The sequence below is a fragment of the Phyllobates terribilis genome, unplaced genomic scaffold (assembly GCF_046119375.1).
Source record: "Phyllobates terribilis strain yellow unplaced genomic scaffold, ASM4611937v1 Scaffold_434__1_contigs__length_1565206, whole genome shotgun sequence".
Lineage (NCBI taxonomy): Eukaryota > Metazoa > Chordata > Amphibia > Anura > Dendrobatidae > Phyllobates > Phyllobates terribilis.
In genome coordinates this window covers 1,550,840-1,557,673 of record NW_027363194.1, presented here as the reverse complement: position 1 = coordinate 1,557,673, position 6,834 = coordinate 1,550,840, and positions in this window count along the sequence as shown.

Here is a 6,834-nt window from a genome sequence, read left to right as displayed (position 1 = left end):
AACTCATAGTTGGACAAGCGGGCCATCCATCTCTGCTCTAGGGCACCGAGTCTTGCAGTGTCCAGGTGTGTCAACGGGTTGTTATCCGTGTACACGGTGAACCGGGAAGAAGCGAGGTAGTGCTTAAAGCGTTCGGTGACTGCCCACACCACTGCCAGGAACTCTAGCTTAAATGAGCTGTAATTCTCAGGGTTTCTTTCGGTGGGTCGCAGTTTTCGGCTGGCGTAAGCAATTACCCGTTCTTTCCCCTGCTGGATCTGGGATAGTACGGCTCCTAGCCCGATGTTACTGGCGTCGGTGTAGAGGATAAAGGGCTGGCTATAATCAGGGTACACCAGGATTTCATCCCCCGTGAGGGCCATCTTCAGCTGGCAGAAGGACTCTTCTTCCAACTTCTCCCATCTGAAGGGCGGCTTCTGGTTCTTGGCCTTCCTGGACTGGCCTATCAGCAGGAGGTCCTGCATAGGAGCTGCCTTTTTGGTGAAACCGGGAATGAACCTTCGGTAGTAGCCTACCAACCCGAGGAACTGCCTCACTTCCTTTACGCTGGAGGGGCTTGGCCATTCCTTAATTGCGGTGATCTTATCAGGGTCGGGAGCCACTCCGTCAGCACTCACTACGTGTCCCAGGTACTGCACCTTTGGCTTCAGGAGGTGACACTTGGAAGGTTTCACCTTTAGGCCGTAACTTGCCAGAGCTTCAAACACTTCCGCCAGGTGCTTCAGGTGGTCCTCGTAGGTCTTGGAGTAGACGATGACATCGTCCAGGTATAACAGGACCGTCTCAAAGTTCCGGTGTCCCAGACAGCACTCCATCAATCGCTGGAAGGTTCCTGGTGCGTTGCAGAGTCCAAACGGCATGCAGGTAAACTCGCTAAGTCCCATCAGGGTGGTGAATGCGGTCTTCTCCCGATCCGCCTCTGCTACAGGAACCTGCCAGTACCCGCTAGTGAGATCCAAGGTGGAGAAGAAGTTAGCAGATTTTAAAGCAGCCAAAGACTCCTCTATTCTTGGTAAGGGGTACGCATCTTTGTGTGTGATACGGTTAATTTTCCGGTAATCTACACACATTCTCATGGTGTTGTCTTTCTTTTTGACCAAGACTAGTGGAGCTGCCCAGGGGCTACAGCTATCCCTGATTACCCCAGCCTCCTTCATGTCTCTAAGCATCCCCTTGGCGTGTTGGTAGTGTGCAGGGGGTACGGGCCGATACCTCTCTTTTATGGGAGGATGGTCTCCCGTGGGGATGTGGTGTTCTACCCCCTTGACTCGCCCGAAGTCTAACGGGTGTTTACTAAACACTCTCTCGTACTCTTGAACCACCCGGTAGACTCCCTGTTTCTGGTGGGAGGGAGTGGAGTCAGTACCCAAATGTAGTTGCTGACACCAATCCTCCATTATTTTCTCAGAGCCGTTACCTTCCTCTGGATGAGATGAAGGCAAGGGTTCCACAGACTGTATAGAATTTTGGTTGATAGTATATAATTTGGCTAGCGTAGCATACCGGGGCAGGTATACTTCCCTTTTCCCAATATTTATTATGCGAACGGGTACCCTCCCATGGCGTACATCAACTACCCCCCGGGCTGTCAAAATGGTGGGCCTACTGTCTGAGTAGACTGGCTCTACCATGGCCTGGTAATCTCTACCTCTCAGACCAATAGCTGCCCGGCACCAAATCATCATTTCACTTTTCGGGGGCATGGCAATAGGGAAAGGGTCACACATTCTCACGCTACCAATCTCACCGCCGGAGAGTTCCACTTGTTGCCGTCGCATCAGTGCCCGGATCTCTTTCTGGAGCACTCGCTGCTGGCCGGAGCTGGCGTTCTTGGCAACCTGCTGTAAAATGAAAATCACCTCTGCAAGACAATTTTCAATCACATTAGTTCCTAGAGTTATCTTTGGGTGACTCTCGCGCTTGTCAATGTCTACAATGATCAGTCCCTGTGCTGCCAGTTCGACTCTACCGATTTTAATGGTCACCTCTTTAAATCCGATCTGTGGCACAGGCTGACCATTGCTGGCGATGATACTCAAGTCGTCGTCTGGGTAGCGGGTTATATCCGAGTCATTCCAGTACTGCTTGAAGAGCACGTACGGGATGGTGGTGACCTGTGACCCGGTGTCCAGTAGGGCACTCATAGGAATGCCATCCAGTACCATAGGCAAGACTGGACGTCCTCCCACATATTTGTCGCGCCAGTTCGATGGGCCTGGTGATCTTTTTCCTGGGGGTTGGCCCTCTACCCCAGGTTGTGCCAGTTTAAAGGACAGTACCTTGCCATATGTCCGGGTTGATTGCAGCGGCGGCAGATGGGTTGTCCGTCCTCGTTGTATCGGTCGCTGGGTCTTCCTCTGGCCGGTGGGGTCCTCCTTGGTCGACGCCACGGGATGTCCTCCGGTCCGGATGCCAGCTGGATCTTCCCTGGAGTGGAAACCTGTAAAGACTGCACAGTTCGGGTTAGCGCAGCAACGCTTTTAGCTAGCTCTTGGACCTGATGGTGCAGGTCTGGAGCCGGGTCATTGTTCAAAGCCTGCGCATCAGCCCCCACAGGCCCTGCCGACAAGGACGCCGCCTCCTGGTGGTAAGTGATAGCTGGGCGCCTGTGGGTCACAACGCCACCCGGTGCCGGTTCTCGGAGCACCCGGATGGCTCTGTCCTTGAACTGTGCAAAGTCCAGATGAGGATCCTGTAAGGCTATGGCCCGCAACTGGGTTCGGTGGACATTGCAATATAGTCCCTCTATAAATTGTTCGGTCAACAGCCTGTCCTCGTTTCCCACGCTGTCGGGGTCGGTCTGCTTAATGGCTCTCAGGGCCTCTTGTAGGTTTAGTGCATAGTCCCTTATACTCTCATGTGCTCGCTGCTTGCACCCATAGAATTTAAGCTTAATCTCGGCTGAGGTGCGGGTATCAAAGGTGTCCCTCAGCCGGGTTAGTATCCCCGCGACAGTCCTCCTCCCAGGTGGCCAGGACTTTACCTCCCTTTGGGCTGCCCCGGTTAGTTGGGCCACCAGGATGCTCACTTTTTGCTCTTCTGTGAGGGGGTACACCTGGAAGAGGCTATCCAGCTTTTCTCTAAAGTCATTCAGGGTATGTGACTCTCCTGAGTATTGGGGTAGCCAGGCTGCTCCCGGGATATAGGGCATGGTAAAAGGCATGACTGCAGCAGCGCTGGCGGGGGTTGAGGCAGTGAAGCTCTCCTCCGTATCCGACATCTTCCTCCCCCCTAGTGGACCGTGGCCTACCTTGCGATGATCCTCTTCCGTAGGCCGCGGCTCCGCAGTGGATCGTCAGGGTTGAGGACCTTCCGTCGCGCTCCTGTGACGTCAGCGTCTGCTGGGCTCCTTCCAGGACCTTACGCGACGTCTGGACGTGAGGCGGGGCTTCAGTTCTCGCGCGCTTTTGGAGTCCACGCCCCTCTTCTTCCCGCGCGGCGTCTTCAAGATGGCGTCCAACGGCGGGAAAACTCCACGGAAGGCGGGAAGAAGGCTGAAAATGGCGCCGGATGGCGGGAATCTTCACCGATGGCGGGAAGAAGGCTGATGATGGCGCCGGATGGCGGGAATCTTCACCACAGGTAAGTTTAAAAGTCTCTTTTTTCAGGCACGCAGTACCCGGTGGTTGCGGGCACGGAATCCTGCCGACTACGCCAAAAGCTGACGCGCCCCTGGACCTGCTGCGTCGCGCGGCATCGCGCGCACGGGGGAGCTTACCCGGATCCGGATCAGATGGGGGTAGTAGTCTCGTGGCGGTGACCCGGTCCGTGCCCAGGGAGTCAAACTGAGTGGCAGCGTTTAGCAGTAGATGTTAAAAATGTTCGACTACGCCACCCGTTGATTGCAGCTATGAGGCCGCCGCTGCAGGGCAGACCGCTGAGGCCGGTGATATGGTTGTGCAGCGTAGATGGTATAACCCCCAACGGGAGGGGTATGGCCTCAGGGCAGCCGACGTGGATGATGGGGATAGCAGGAACCACTCAGAGACGATGCGGTGTAGTTCAGGGTCTTTACTGGTGACAAAGATAGACCCTCCCGGAGTACTGGCTAGCGGTCGGGGCCTGGTCAGTCCTTGAGCAGATGGGATCCCCCTTGGCCAGGCGGAGTTGTAGGCCTCCCCAACTAATTGTACTCTTCTGGCCTCCTTGCTAGAGGCGGGTAAAGGTAGCCCACGTCCCTGAGTGTACCGTGTGGTGCTCACCCGTATGGCCGGTGACTCGGGGCCTTCTAGTGGCTTCCGCTCCACGACGGCGGTGCTGGTCCCACGCGTGTGACCGTGCCTTCGGGTTTCTTGGCCAGAGGACCTGAAATCCCCTGCCGGTCGGTTTCTGCTGCTGGGTCAGGGTTAATCCCCACAGCCTCGGACTCCGGGTCCGGTGGTAACTCTTCAATCAGGGCGAGCTCTTCAGCTGCCAGCCCCTGATTCCTTTTAACACTGCTCCCACTGAGCTCCTGATCTTTCTTTCCTAAGCTGCTCCTCTTCTTCCCCCTAACCCTGCCTCAGCCCCAGTTTTATATAGGGGAAGTCCTTCCCCTCCCAGGACCGGGCAGGAGGTGTGGCATGAATAGGATTCCTGACCAAGAGACCTCCCACCTGCTCTCAGACATAACATTGCTATTACTGTGGAGACCAGACCCCTGGGGTGCCACATATACAGTGATGCGTAATCCATGCGATCTAATGCAAGTAAATGGCGGCAAAAACGCAGCACTTCCCCAAAATAATTGGTAGTGCTGTGTTTTTTTCCGTAATGATAATCCGCAGCGGAAATTTCCGCAGCATGTGCACAGCACATGCGTATTATCATTGGGGAACATGGCAGGCCTTCTACCATGCGTTTTTTAAGCGTTTCTGCAGCGTTTTTGCCGCTGCGGAAAAGTCTAAAAATGCATCGTGGGCACACAGCCTTATGGAGACCAATCTCTGTGATGGGGGAAGGGCACTAAAATAGTGTATGTCCTACACAACAAACTACCTGATAGAAGACTGAAGACCGGGACACAGAGCCACCGAATACAAGAGACACAAGCAGTGTCTGACTGGAGCCAGAGACCCCCACTGTCCAACTTTAGGGCCCCACTTCTCAACTACATGCAAATGTGACATTATCCTCAATCACAAATTTATATAACAATGAACTGGGTAGATTGGTAAATGAATAAGATGCTACCTTTGTCTGCACATAGTGAGTAAAGTTTATTGTGCCAAGTACTGCTCATATAAGAGGGTGGTGGCCACTCTGCACAGGGGCCCAATGGAGGATTTTCCTGTTCTCCTGTCGGCCAGTCCAAGCCTGAACACAGAGCTGGCGCAAAAATGCTCCCATCCCATCCAAAGTTCTGGCCAGAAGTGATCTTCAAGGAAGAATTGTAATCAAAAACAATATCTTAGTCATAGAAACAAGGGTGCATAAAAATGTCAGCCTTAGCTATGGACTAATGAGCAAAAATGTGAAATATTTGCCGGTCACAGAAGACAGTTAGTTTGTCAAAGGGCTGGAGAGTGGAACAATATAGAGGGTCTGCAAGCAACAATGAAGTATGGTGAAGGTGTAAGGGACGAGACAAGGGGCTCCTCGTTGTGTGCACATATTACGGATTCAGCTGATGGCACATTCAGACTATGTTCTGCCACAGTTGGTGAGACACTGGGACTCTTTAACTCCGCAAAGAAGAAGACAGACATGTTTACGAAAATAAAGTCATTTACTAGGTCTGGAAAAAATGTACAATGGGTAGCAGGAATAATGCTTTAAACTTTCATCTGTATAGTATGACAGAGGTTCACACTTGATGGTTGAGGACGGTGGCGCAATACTTGTGTAGAACTTTGCAAATGAACAACAAGCTCCACCGAGGGCCTTCATATTCCCAGTACAGGGCTACATGGGTCGATGTATTGCGCTGTGACCATTGTACCAGCCTGGCTGATCCCATATTTCTTCACAAAGACCTCCAGGTCTGGTTAACACTAAGACTAGCTTTAAAATGATTTCTTTTTCAGTGGGTGCCCCAACTTGCCTTTGGTATGGAGTACTGCTGCCACTGTTACTTGAATGCTGAAATGTATTCCCTAGTATGTCTGCTCTTCACACACACACAAATTATGGCTAGATCCGATTGAAGTTGTCCTTTCTTCTCTGCAGCTCTACTCAGACTCTCTATTAAAACAGGAACTAACTCCTGGTGCCCACTTACTCCTCCCCAAACTATGGGCTGGCCCTACAGTTAACCATGTCCACCCCTGTACAGAGGAAAACTGGAGCCTACATAAGGATAAAACACATAAAACCACAGGTCACACTAATTATACAGTCAGGAGTCTTCAGAGAGGGTGTTCAGACATCTTCTACACCATTACAGAGGGACCTAGCATATTTGGAACTCCAGTTCAACAAATGGAGTTGGGGATTTGGTCATCATTAATGGTGTCTTCAATGCAGAGAAATATAGCAGATAATTATTAGTGTTGAGCGAGTATGTCCTGTTAACACTTTTGGCGAGTATGACAACTTTAATTCATGTGAGGAATGTGTAATAAATAGACATTCCTTACATGTACTAAAGCTGTCAAACAGTCGCAAATCATGCACACGGGAGTGATTTAAACATAACACCGAGCAGCTGTAACTACTCGGTGCTCGGCCCAAGCATACTCGCCGAAAGGGTTAACAGAACATACTCGCTCAACACTAATAATTATCCATCATGCAATACCATCAGTTAAGCGTCTGACTGGCTCTAAATTTATTATTCAGCAGTGTTATGCGCTAACGCAGAAAGACCCAGGAAGACTGGCACCAAACCAGCAAATCCGCAGGGACAGACGCACT